This window comes from Lynx canadensis, chromosome A2, assembly GCF_007474595.2.
Source record: "Lynx canadensis isolate LIC74 chromosome A2, mLynCan4.pri.v2, whole genome shotgun sequence".
Lineage (NCBI taxonomy): Eukaryota > Metazoa > Chordata > Mammalia > Carnivora > Felidae > Lynx > Lynx canadensis.
The window spans coordinates 144553815-144567763 of record NC_044304.2 but is presented as its reverse complement, the minus strand read 5'-3'; the positions used below and the strand labels follow the sequence as shown (position 1 = coordinate 144567763).

Below are 13949 nucleotides of genomic sequence, written 5' to 3'. Positions count from 1 at the left end.
GGGAAGGATTGGAAGCAGCATCCCTATGGGAGCGGGAGTGAGGGAAGAGGACCGGACCAGAGGAGAAGTTGAACCGCGGCGTAGCTACAACAGAATCATCAGCTGATCCCAGGGGGAGATCTCCAGCGGGGATGGCCCTTCCGAGTTGTCCTGAAGAGAGGTGAGGGGGCTGGGCTCTGGTAGCCCCCCACATCCTCCAGCCACTGGGTGGGGGCTGTGCTTTGTGAGGGTGTAACTTTGGGGGAGGACGGTTCCTGGAGAGAGACCCAGCTGTGAGCGGCCAGCACTCCCAGCAGGGAAACGAGTCCTCCATCTGGAATGGGAGGTGGGTGGCTTAGTGCTTCAGAGGATCCAAAGCAGGCTCCGTGCTGACAGCATAGAGCTCAATGCAGGGCTGGAACTCGTGAACCACAAGATCACGACCTGAGCGGAAGTTAGATGCTTAACTGACTGAGCCACCCAGGCATTCCATGAATTCTTTCTCTCTGCCTCACTGTCTTCTAGCTGAGGCATTGGTCTCCTCCGGCCCTCAGACTCAGAATAGGGATGGAACTTCACCATAGGTTCTCCTGGGTCCTCTTCTGAGTCTGAAGGCAGGAGAAGACAGATGCTAGCCACGTGGGAGGAGAGAGAGGCCCTGTGGAGGAGAACCAAGAGGCTGGGCATGTGAGTAAGACCATGGACCTTCCCAGTCAATGGCTCAATGCAGCCAAGTGAATGACCCCAGAGTGTGAAACAGAAGTATCCAGCCCATTTCTTTCTTTCTTTATTTACTTACTCACTTATTAAGTTTATTTATTTATTTTTGAGAGAGAGACAGAGACAACGAGCAGGGGAGGGGCAGAGAGACCGGGAAAGAGAGAATCCCAAGCAGGTGCCACGCTACGAGCGTGGATCCCGATGTGGGGCTCGAACTCACAGACTGTGAGATCATTGACCCGAGCTGAAAGCAAGAGTCGGACGCTCAACCGACTGAGCCACCTGGGCGCCCCGTACTCAGCCCGTTTCTTAACCCACAGAATCATGAGAGATAATAAATTGTTGTTTAAGGCCACATTTTAAGCAGGTTTTTAATGCAGGAATAGAAATAACTAAAATACCTTCCAGCTCACTCCTTTTCCTACATCATCTGTTCCAGTTTGTGGCATCATGATCTACCAAATCATCCAAGCTAGGCACCTCAAGGTTGCTGTAGACTTCTCTCTTGCCCTCACCTCTATGCGACATTGCCACGCTGTACCAATTCTACCTCCTAAATAATTCTTGAGGCTGCCTCTCCTTGATCTTCCCATTGCCACCACTGCGTGAGCCAGACCTTGCTTACCCTGGACACGTGCCATCTAGACGGGTCATCTCAAGCTCCGTCCTTAGCTGAGGTCGCGTCCCTAACATGCATGTCAGTCTCTCCCTTGCTTACATCCTCACGATGGCTCCCTATCAGCCGCAGGATAAAGGTTCAACTTTTTTGGAAGTACTAAGAGCTCTTCTTAATTGGGGCCATGCTTACTTGACCAAATTTTCCTGTTCTTCTAACTAAACTTCACACCTTCAGTTTTTGCCCCCCACTCGCTGTTTGTCCTTTCCACACCTTCTCTCCAGAGTGCCCACTTTTCCCTCCTTCTCCCAGCTGATTCTCAGCTTCTTTCTGGAAGCCTTTCTCCTCTCCGCCTTCCACATCTACCACACATGCTGGAGACTGGGCACCCTTCCTAGGCGTTCACTGCTTCCCCCGTATCATTTAAAAAAAAAATTTTTTTTTGCAATGTTTATTTATTTTTGAGAGACAGAGACAGAGCATGAACAGGGGAGGGGCAGAGAGAGAGGGAGACACAGAATCCGAAGCAAGCTCCTGGCTCTGAGCCATCGGCACAGGGCCCGACGTGGGGCTCAGGCTTATGAACGGTGAGATCATGACCTGAGCCGAAGTCGGACACTTAACCAACTGAGCCACCCAGGCGCCCCTCCCCGTATCATTATGTGTGATGTGTCGTCTGTTCCTTCCAGGGGACCAACCAAGTTGCTTGCTTGTTTGTTTACTTTAATTCCAGTGTGGTTAACATACAGCGTGGTTCTGATTTCAGGTGTACAATATACCGATTCAACACTTCCAGATACTTCTCAGCGCTCATCACGAGAATTGCGTTCTTATCCCCTTCATCTATTTCTCCCATCCCCCCTCCCCTCTGGTAGCCCTCTGTTTATTTTCTATAGTTAAGAGTCCGTTTGGGGGTTGTCTCTCTTTTTTCCCCCTTTGTTTCAGTACCTCATTTTGAATAAATACGTGGGTAGATATATGATACGGCTTTTGCATTAGTTGGGGTTCTCCAGAGAAGAGAACTATCTATCTATTTTCTATCTACCGAGATTTATTATGAAGAATTGGCTCATTCGGTTATGGAGGCTGAGAAGTCCCACAGTCTGCCATCAGCAAGCTGGAGACCCAGAAAAGCCAGTGGTGTAATTCAGTCTGAGCCCAAAGGCCTGAGAACCTGGGAGCCGATTGTGGGAGCTGAGGGTGGGAAATGTCTGAGGGCAGAAGAAGATGGGGGGAGATGCCCAGCTTCCACGTTGGGGCAGAGAAAAGGGGCGAGTTCTTCCGTCCTCTGCCCTTTGTTCGTTTCAGGCCCTCAGTGGATTGGATGAGGCCCACGCACTTTCGGGAGGAAAACTGGCTTTACTGAGCCCATTAATTCAAATGCCAGTCTCTTCTGGAAACACCCTCACAGACGCACCCAGAAGTAAGATGTAATCCGGCCAACCCACTGCCCGGTCGGTCAAGCTGACACAAAATTGAGTTAACCATCACATACAGCCTTTAAAACAGCATCCCGAAGTATTTGAAGCATTTAGCACCGGGGGCGACAGCTTATCACCTGCTGATAAGAGAAACAAGCCACGTGAAGGGAGACAGCAGAGAAGGCTGCAGACAGTCTGTGCAACTTTTACTCGCGCTTGCTTCGGGGTTACGGATCATCCGTTATTGTTTTTACATTTCTTTACATTTTTCTGCATTTGCCGTACTTTCCGCAATGAACGGGGATCGCTGTGATGAGGAAAGGAAGGAAGAAAGCAAACCCCGGGGGCTCAGGCAGTACTGGAATCTCTTCGCCGCCCAGAAGAATCAGTTCAGGGGGGGTGCCTCCACACCTCGGGCCGTGGCCATGTGGCTGTCCTCTTCCTGTAGACCTTCAGCTGGACCAGCGGCCACATCCCCCTCCTCAGTGACCCCTCAGACAGGGGAGAATCAAGGTGCCACAGGGCAGGCGGGAATTCTGCCTGGGACTGGGGTGCTGGGGGTGGGTCCTAGGGGGTCCCTCACAACTGTGACCCACCCCAGGAGCCCTGGGTGAGGCCAAATGGAGGGGTGTGGGGGAAAGGGAAGGCACACGAGAACTGGGCCTCGGCCCCCTCTGACCGCCTCTTGTCTGCCCTTCTCCACGCTCAGCCCAAGGCAACTGTCAGGAGTTGTCACGTGCCCTCTGTGAAATCGCCTGGGAACACGGGGAGGGGACATAACCCGGTCCTGTCCTCCTGTGGCAGGCTCAGGGAGGGCAGAGAGAGGCATGGAGACGGGGGGTAGGGGCAGCGCGGGAGGCGATGCGGGCTCTGCAGGAGAACCACATGCGGCAGGGGAGGCCCTGCCAAGGTCCCTTGTGTTTGCAGGCAGTTTCCCTGAGAGGCCCTTGACCATGGCGAGTTCCTGCGACTGCGGCCACCACACTAAGACCGAGCCGTCTTCCACCTCCTGGAGTCTCTCTGGATGGCCAACGTGAACTGCCAGGGAAAAGTCACAGGCAAACAGGGCTCCCTGGCTGCCCAGGAGAATGGCCAACAGGTAAAATCGAAAACCCCACACTTTCTCCTTTCCAAATCCCAAACACAGTTACAACCCAGATCCCTCTTGGCCACAAACATCCACCTTGACCAAACATAGGCACGAGCAATTTTAGTGTTGCGGGGCTGACGAGTGTGGGCTGGCTTCCAGGCTTGGAGGGAGGACTTCTCTCCCTTTCCCCTCCCTTCAGTCCCAACCTATGTCTACTGTCGTGTTACTGTGGCTCCCCAGACAGTGGACCAACTGGTGAATTCAGGGGCCTCAAGACTGTTACTCTTTTAACAAACATTATTGTCAAGGAGGACCTAATCTATTGGAGCACTAATACCAGAATTTTCTATGTGAGGTGTAGGATTTGGTTACTGTAGTATTCAGTGGCCGTAGCACTCCGTGGCCCTCGGATTCGGTCTCCCTCCTATGCAGCGGTCACATTATTGAGGGGCTGTAGAACTTGGTGACCTCCTGGAATTCAGTGATTACGAATGTGCTCCAAGTTTCCTTTGCTGCCTCCGAACAAGCTGCCCTCCTAGCAGTTCTGTCCGCCCTGTCAGTTCGACTGCTCCCTGGGCCAATGTCCTGTGCTCATAAGCAATTTTTCAGTCCCTTGGCACAGCTTCATTGAAAAATGCACTCCTCTGCAGCACCCGAGAGATGTTTCTGCTGTTTTTCAAAGTTCAGCTGTTTCTAAATCATTTCCTATGCTTCTCTCCTCCTTCCACCCTGCCCTTGCCCCCAAATTGAAGTTCTTTCCAAAGTGGAATCTGGATTTTTCCGTCCCCTGCCTTCCCCTCTACCTACACAGAACAAGACCGTGATTTGGCACAGGCTTTGGGGACAGACGGGGCAGGTGTTTATCCGGAGGGATGGATCACTGAGCTGGGGAAGAGAGGGCTACTTGCTGTGACTTCAGTCCAGGGGCTGGGGCTGGGGGGCGGCGGCAGTGGGCTCGGGCTGGGAGGGCGGAAGGAGGTTTCGTGGCCCAGGCCCGCCCCTCTGGCCAGTCAGCCAGGGGCCTCTCTGAGCCTGCAGGTCCTGACTGTAACAACAGCCCCCCTCCACCCCAGAGGCAGTGGTGAGGTTGAAGCGGGGTCAGCTACTTGGAGAGTGCTCAGCCGGGCGCCTGGCCCTCACTAGCTGCGGAGTTGACCTAGGCCACCGTGAGCAGGGCGACCTGAACGGACTGCTGGAGCAGCAGGGCCCTTGGGGCAATTTGAGAAGCAAAGGGAAGGCTCTTCCCACCTTTCCTCCATCGGGAAGAAAACTTCCACGGAGAGAGCCGGAAGCCTACCGTCAGAGAGTTAATTGTGCTAATATTTCCTTCCCTCTCCGAACTTAAATTTAAAATCTGGCTGGAAGGGAAGCATAACAAGGCCCCCACCCTTCCACGGAAACGCTCTCCCTTCAAATAAATTCTGTTTAATTCTACAAACAATTACTGAGCACCCACTAACCTGCTATATGCATGACCCTGGGCTGGGTAGCACGAATCCATACGTGAGTAAGAAAGACCCGGTTTCTGCAATTTGAGAAAACTTCCCACCATTCTTACATTCCTGGGGCTTGAACAGGGGTTTTTCTGGGTCCCTGTTTGGGTCGTTGGAGGAATCAGACTTGGCCAGCTGAAATCTGGTCCCACCTCCTGCCTCCTGGTTGATGCCTCTTTGCCTTTGAAGCCTCCTCCCTCAGACAAGCCCTGGAAGCAGCCACTCATCCTCTGGGAGCTGCCGGCAGGGTGGTCCAGTGAACTGACGGGATACTTGTTTTCTGGATTATGTTTTGTCCTGTGATTTGGGACACAATCTGAAGCATCTGATACATTCAGACTCTTATGACAAAGACAGGAATTTAGTCTGGTCCCTGGGGGAATTTAGATTCTCCACCAAGCCCTTTAGCCCTTTTTAATGAAAATAGAGGCGATTAATATCATTAAATGGTGCTCCCAAACACCCTCCGGCTCTACACATTAGTTTCTCCTTCTTGCCTCTCCTAAGAAGACTTTTCTTTTTTTTTCCCTCCCTTCTGTCCTTTTCTCCCTCCGTTGTTCCCTCCCCCATATCCTCTTCTTCACCCAGTGCTCCCTCTAACCCAAGTCCTGCCACCGTCCCTGGAGACACCAGCCTCCATGGAAATGTCCAACTCCTGGGCTCCTTATCCTCAGGGCCCTGCCCTCCATTCCAGCCCACACCCGTGGCCACGCTGTGCACTGGAATCCAGTGGCCCCAGCCCATTCATCATCCCCAGGACCGTGCCCCCTGAGATAACACCTGCGGCCATTGTGTCCCCCTGACTGCAGACCCCACCCTTTCGGCTACACGCTCAGTCACTTGCAACACCGCCGCTCCTCAGGCTCTTTGGGACCTCTGGCCCACGGACACCTTCGCACCGTCCCCATCACCCAGTCCCCACTGCCTTCACCTGCCCCCCTTCCCAGGCCAGATTCCACACTCCAGCTTCAAGCACGAATTGTCTGTATCCCAGATTCCCTCTCCATCTTGTCCTTCCCTTGCAGGCACCTGGCAAAGCCCCAACCGTCAACAAAGGCAGCCAACAGCTTTCCACAGCGCTGGGCCGCCTGGGCCACCTCGAAGTCATGGTCTCCACCCTCAGCTCCACCACAGCAGCACCTAGCAATCCTTGTGTCTCCAGGCAACCCTTGATTCTGTGCCCTGGAAAGACGATTCCACTCCAACAAGCAGGCCAGCCCGGTGGTGTGCTGGCAGAGTAAACAACGGGCTCTGTGGTGGCGAGGGGCGGGGGGAGCCCTGATTTACGGTGTCTGCCGATTCTTACGCTATAAATACTCCCACCATGGCCCATTTCAAGCTACCAGCAGGACATCAGTCAGCGACCATGTAGATACAATAGATGTAAATAGCCTCTGGAGCATAGATAGTAGTGAAATAATTAGGAAGTGAGTCGTTTCCAGTGTTCATCGGTTCAAACATAATGTATTTCATTGTAATTTATATAATTTAATCTTTAAAACATTTTATTTTGTGATAAGTGTACATTCGCGTGCAGTTTTAGGAAATAATACAGAGAGCTCCCTTCACCCAGGGATAACCTCTAATAGGACACATCACAGCCAGGAAGTTGACATTGACACAATCCATCTGCCTTGCTCAGATTTTGCCACTTTTGCACGCACTTTGTGTACGTCTCTGTGTTTCTGTGTATTTAATTCTATGCAGTCTTATTACATGTGCAGATTTGTGTGACCACCGCAGTCAAAGTACAGAACAGCTTCATCACAAGGACCCCTGAAAGCTGCAGCCCTCCCTCCACCCACCCTTCAATCCCTGGAAACTCACAATCTTTCTAATTTTGTCATTTCAAGTATGTTATAGCAATGGAATTATACAGTATGGAACAGTTTTAATGTATTTTTATTTTTAAAGTTTATTTATTTTGAGAGAGAGAGAGAGAGAGAGCGAGCGAGCATGTGCACAAGCAGGGGAGGGGCAGAGAGAGAGAGAATCCCAAGCAGGCTCCATGCTGTCAGCACAGAGCCGGGCGAGGGGTTTGAACCCACAAACCATGAGATCATGAGCTGAAATCAAGAGTCAATTAACTGACTGAGCCACCCGGGCGTCCCTTAGTTTTGTAAGAAACTTCCCATACTCTTGTCCAGAGTGGCTTTACCATTTTGCATTCCCCAAAGCAATGTATGAGTGATTCAGTCTCTCCACATCCTTAACAGCATTTGGTGTTACTATTATTTTTCATTTTAGCCTTTCTGGTAGGTGTGCCATGTTATCTTATTGTGGTTTCATTTTGCATTTCTCAAAGTGTCCAATGATCTTGAACACTTTTTCGATGTGCTATTTGCCATCCGTATGCCATCTTCAGTGAAACGTCCGTTCGTGCCTTTTGCCCATTTTTCTAATTGAACTGTTTGGTTTTCACACTGCTGAGTTTTGGGAGTTCTTTATATGTTCTAGATGCTGGTCCCTTGTCAGGTACGTAGTTTGCAAGTATCTTCTCCCAGTCTGTAACTTGTCGTCTCATCCTCTCAAGGAGGTTTTTCACAGAGCAAAAGCTTTTCATTCTGATGAGGTCCAACTGCAACCACTCACTGAAAAAGCAAAATGTTTTTGCACCTTTATAAAAAAAAAATAGTTGAGCATTTTTGTGGGGATTTACTAGAATTTAATAACAGCTGTGTTCAATAACCGGCTCACAACATCCTGGGAAGTTTAACATTAGGCTCTCTGAGCCAGTTCAGACATAGGCTGGGCCAGTCCCTCTATTTTGCCTAGAGCTTCCGTGTTTGACCTTGTGCCCTGCTTCAGCGATAAAATAGAAGTCCTGTGGCGATTCCCTTCCCTCTTCTCCGGGCTTACAAACCCTGGCACCACCCACCTCAGCTCTGCCCCTTCTTCTTCCCTCTTGCTAACCAGAAACCTGTCCATCCCTCCTCCCACAAGGAGGCCAGTGCTCCTGGCTCCACCCACTTCCTTAGAAACCCTATACAGCTTTTAGCGCCGCCTGTCCAGGCTCTCAGAATTCAAACAAGTTGCTTCCCTCCCACCTTTAGCCCTCCCACCCTGCCAGCTCTACCCCTGCTTCACTTCTCCCCTTCACAAACCTGTTCCAAGAATCAGTTTCTGCTTCTTCCTCCTCCATTCATCCTCCTCAATCTGCCTCAGTCTCTTATCAGTCCAGCCCTGTCCCCTCAAGGGTCATCAGTGACCGAGCTGTCCCTGAATCCAGTGGACGCCTGTGTGTCCTCACCTGCTTGACTCCCTGTGGTGTTCCACAAGGTGGACTACACCATTTTTCTCAAGACATCCCCTCCGTTGGGCTTGCCCCCAGGCTTCCCTGTCCCGGTAAGTGGTTCCCAATCCGTTTCCCTGGGGCACACCCCACTCCTTCCTCTTCCCACCCTTCCCTCCACATCCAGCCATCCCCAGCCCTGCCGTTCCGCCTGTCTCTCCCTTGAATCCTACTTCTCTCCTTCCCTGCTGCCCCGGTTCAGGTCCCCACGATCCCTCATCTAGACTATGGCAGCAGCCTTCTAACTGGTCTTTCTGGCCCCCATTCAATGCACCCTCCACACTGCAGCCAGAGGGGTCTTTCTAAAGTGACAAGCTGACCAGTCTCAGCTTCAAACCTTCCCCTGGTTTTCCACAGCCCTCAGATCAAGTCCATCTGAAGGTGATCTTGAAGGATCTGGCCTGGCCTACCTCTCCCTTTCGTCCCATGTGAGCTGGGCTTCATTTAGCTGCTCATTAGGGCCTCGGGTTCCCACCGCAACCCCTTTTTGAAAAATTGAGACATAATCACATACCATACAATTCATCATTTTGAAGTGTAAAATTAAGTAGTTTTTAGAATAGCCACAAGTTTGTGCAACCATTACCTCTCTCTAAACCCTGTGACATTTTCATCCCCCAGCCCTGGCGACCACTAATCTACTTTCTTTCTTATTTTTTTTTAAGGTTCATTTATTCATTTTGAGAAAGAGAGAGAGAGAGCAGGGGAGGGACAGAGAGAGGGAGAGAGAGAATCCCAAGCAGGCTCCTTGCTGTCAGCACGGAGCCCAATGGGGGGCTTGATCCCATGAACCGTGAGATCATGACCTGAGCTGAGATCAGGAGTTGGATGCTTCACTGACTGAGACATCCAGGCGCCCCTACTTTTTTTCTTTATGAATTGACCGATTCTGAACATTTCATATAAAGAGAATCATACAATACGTGGCCTTTTGTGTCTGGCTTTTTTCACTCAGCATAATATTTCCAAGAGCCTCTCTCTTGTTTTGGAAACTTCAAAAATATTGTTACTCTATCCCCCAGCTACCCACTGTGACCCTCTACCTGGAGACCTCCTGCTCAGCCCTCGCGTTTCAGCTCATCTCTTCTTTGAGGGGTCCTTTTCTGCCCCAGCCCCCTGACCTGTGGGTGCACTGGGACCCTGCTGTGTGCTGTCTCCCAGCATGACCTTTGTCACCTGGCGTTACTTACCTAGAAATTGGTTCTGCTAGATGTGTGCTCCATCAGGACCAGGATGTGCTGTGCTGTTCACTCCTGTCTCCCTGGTACATAACCACGTGCTGAATGAATGTATCAATCTACTGGCTCTCTGGCAGACTCCATTGGTAATTCAGCACAGACATCTGGAAGCTTTGCTCTGCATCCTCTTATATTTTCTTGTCTTTCTCCTCTCTGACATCAGGATGGAACTAGGGCTGCAGAGGAAGGACTTTGGACAAGACCCCGTATCGTTTTTGCAGCATCCTGGATGGCCAGCTCTGGGGCAAGCTGCTCGCCTGGGCAAGCTTGCCGGGCAAGCAAGCCGGGGTGGGGGCTTGTGAAGTTGGCAACAGGCTGTAGTGCTGGAGGAGGAGGAGGAAGAAGAAGAGATCCTGGTGAGTATAATCAGTAGAACGGAGCAGAAACAGGAGTGACCTGGGGCCTCCCACCTCTCCCATCCCTTCTCCCCCCCCCTCCCCCCACCTCCCAGGCCCCAGCGGGAGGGGATTGCCAGATTTAGCAAATCAAAATACGGGGTGCCCAGTTGAATGTGAATTACAGATAAACAACAGATCATTTTTTAGTACAAGTATATCCCAGACAAACAACAGAGAAATATTGCATGGGACATACTCCTGCTAAATACATCTACTGGTAAACTTTTAGACCTGAGTGTAGGGTAATATTTCTGTGGGCAGGAGCCTTTCAAATATCCCTTCAAATCTTAATGCTCAGATGAAAAATTGCTGGTTTGCTATGCTCGGATTATTATATTATTATTATTGCTTGGTTTGCCTGCTGACAGCAACAGTGTGCGATAATAATAGGATCGCTCACAGACTTGTAGTGAGATTGAAATGAGTTCAATGTAAAGCACTTCTTAGAGGTTCTGGAGTCTTCAGGGTTCAACGAGCTAAGGAGAAAGGAGGAGGCTTTGCAGGGAGCTAGACCCCAGGTGACAGGCACCTGCATCCCCTGCTAGTGGCCGACATTCAGTTCCCGGTGGGGCGGTGGGGGCGGGGACAAGAAAGAGGGCCAGAAGCGCGGGTGTCTGCAGGGCGGGGCTGGCCTGGGACGAGGCAAAGGGACCCGAGGGCCTGCGCGGGGGTGCGTCTATCCCCCTTCGCCCCATCTGCTTCGCTGGACTCTGCGTTGCTGACTCAAGGGAAGAAAGGAAAAAGAGAAGGGGGGGGGCGGGGGGCGGGGGGGGGGGGGGGAGCCAACAGACAAAACCAACAACAAAGGAAAATTTGCTGAGCCGGTGGAATTCTCTCCCTGGACCCAGCACGTTAGTGAGCATCTGGGAAGGAGCCCGTCTGGTGGCCGTGCGTTTAGCACCCGCACCTCTGGAGTCCAGGGGCAGGACCGGGATCTGGAGGAAGACCTGTATAAGGAGAGGCCTGAGCCCCTCTGGGACAAGGTCAGAGGACCAGAGACTGCCACCCACTTCCTGCCGTCTGGCCCTAGAAAGGGGCAGAGGGTGGGCTCCGTGAAGAGCGGGATGGGGGCGCCGCAAAGGCATTTCTGGAAATGATAAATCTCCTCCGGGATAGAAAGAAAAAAGGGGTGCCTGGCTGGGTCAGTTGGTTGGGGGGCCAGCTTTGGCTCAGGTCATGATCTTGCACTCTGTGAGTTCGAGCCCCGCATCAGGCTCTGTGCTGACAGCTCAGAGCTTGGAGCCTGCTTTAGATTCTGTGTCCCCGCTCTCTCTCTCTCCCTCTCTCTCTCTCTCTGCCCCTCCCCAACTCGTGCTCTGTCTCACTCTGTCTCTCAAAACTAAATGTTAAACAAATTTTAAGAAAGAAAAAGAAAGGAGCAACGTAGTTATTTCATGAGGATTTGGGGATGGGCCGTCTCCTCTGACTTGATTCTGTCCCAAGGAGATTCCTAATCTCACCCCTGGGAGAAACAGGGTGAACAGCCAGGATGATCACTGCGATGTGAGAAAGGAGATACTGTGACAGGGCAGGGCTCCGTCCTGGCCCACCTCCCTCCCTGACCCTCCTATGCCCGCCCCAGACAGCCCTGATGCATCTGCGTGGGGCATTGATTATGTGCCTACCCCATGTGAGGATTTCACTGTGCATTATCTCTTTCACCATCACAACCAGCCCAGAGCTGGGAGAGATTGAGTAATTTGCTCACATCAGACAGCTCTTAAGGGGAGCGGTGGCTGTCTCTGATCCCAGCTTTTAACCCTAAACCATCCTGTCTCCTGCTGGATAAGGCTTCAGATTCCTTCTTCACCCAGCACTCCGGAGAGACACTACCCACAGACCTGAGTTGGCACATGAAATAAAATTTGTTTTCCACACATTATATTGGTATGTTGGCTCAGAATTTTATAACTGGCTGCTGGATGACTTGGCTGGGTGTCTTCCCCCCTGATACATTTATTTATGGACTCGTACAGGGGTAAATCTAGAGCAGACCTAAGAAATGGAGTCCAGCATGCAGATTTTGCAGATGAGGAAACTGAGGTCCAGAGAAGTGAACCCACGTGTCCAGGGCCACCCAACATCCGAGGTAGAATGGCTGTGTCTGGCTTCCCAGCACAGGATTCTTGTTAATCCTCTTACATAACTTTGCTGCTCTCCCCGAGCCCAGCCTCTATACCTGAGCCCCAGACTTTAGACTTCGCTTCCTGACCTCCCCCTTCAGCTGGGCTTAGAAGCCCAGAAGCAGAGCAGGAACACATGTTGTCAGCCCCAAGGCAGGGTGGTTTCTGGGCTGGACGGAAGGGATAGCAGAGGAGGTTAAGTGCATATTCCTGATCATCAGGGGTGGAGGATGAGGCTGGGCCTTCTGGTCAACCTTGCCTGGGGGTGGAAGTCTGGTGAGGATGCGAGTCCCTGTGGCCCAGACATCATGGCAGTGGGGTAGGAGGAAGGGCCAGTGTTTGCTGGGCCACCAGGCACTGGGAACATCAGTTTGAAAGATTGGCAACTGGGCATCGCAGACCCATAACCTCCCCTGCCCAGATCCCAGGGCAACTTAGCTCCCATCTAGCCTGTTTTGGATGGCCCTGAGACTGCCTTTTCAGATGCCTGATGCAGGGTCACAAAATATGGCAGTTACAAAGACGCCACCCTACACACACACACACACACACACACACTTAAGCATAAGAGCCTTTTGTCTTCTGTTTACCCTCATTAAATATTGTATTATTTCAACAACTATTTACATTTTTTTTAACGTTTATTCATTTTTGAGAGACAGAGAGAGACAGAGCATGAGCGGGGTAGGGGCAGAGAGAGGGAGACACAGAATCTGAAACAGTCTCCACGCTCTGAGCTGTCGGCACAGAGCCCGCCGCGGGGCTCCAACTCACAAACTGTGAGATCATGACCTGAGCTGAAGTCGGTGGCTCAACCGACTGAGCCACCCAGGTGCCCCAACAACTATTTACATATAAATGAGTGTGAACAGTGATCCATACAAAACTCAGCAGCAGGGTGCCTGGGGGGCTCATTCAAAAGAGCATGGGACTCTTGATCTCAGGGTCCTGAGTTTGAGCCCCAAAATGAGTGTAGAGATCACTTAAAATAAAAAACAAAACTCAGCGGCAAGTATACACTAGGTATGGGAGGAAGGGATGTGTCATCACTGTGGTCTGAAGACAGAAAAGGCTCCCACTGTGCTTCCCCCTTCCCAGTCCCATCTGCCATGTCACCTAAACAGTGCAGAACCCCAGCGGGTAGGCTGGAGAGTTTCTGTTGCTTGCCCCAACTCACCCAGCTAGAGTGACAAGGCATGGACCACATCCCAAATATCCTGACTCAGGCCAGTGTGTGATTTATTGAGGACCTTCCCCTAGATTCCTCCCCTTCCCCAGATCTGTCAGGATTCCTAAAAACTTTCCATTATAGTGCCCCAACATCCTGACTATTGGAGGCTTTGGAGGTTTCAAGAACTTCCTTTATAGGGGCACCTTCATGGCTCAGTTGGTTAAGCATCTAATTATTGATTTTGGCTCAGGTAATGTCTCATGGTTTGTGAGATTGAGCCCTAAGTCGAGCCCCATGTTGGGTGCTGATGTGTGGACCCTGCTTGGAATTCTCTCTCTCTCTCTCTCTCTCTCTCTCTCTCTCTCTACCCCTCCCCCACTCCCCACTGCATGTGCACATGCTCTCTCT

General features: G+C 51.4%; 1 long non-coding RNA gene across 2 annotated transcripts; it reads left to right on the top strand.

The window, feature by feature from the left end:
* Position 1: 1 nt before the first annotated feature.
* Positions 2-10970, top strand: LOC115509152. Of its 2 annotated transcripts, none has more exons than XR_003967237.1 (3): positions 2-160; positions 2624-3835; positions 10013-10970. It is a non-coding gene; the product is annotated as an uncharacterized LOC115509152 (long non-coding RNA). The 2 variants fall into 2 exon arrangements; XR_003967240.1 differs by lacking the exon at positions 10013-10970 and adding an exon at positions 6345-7177.
* The last annotated feature ends 2979 nt before the right edge of the window (positions 10971-13949 follow it).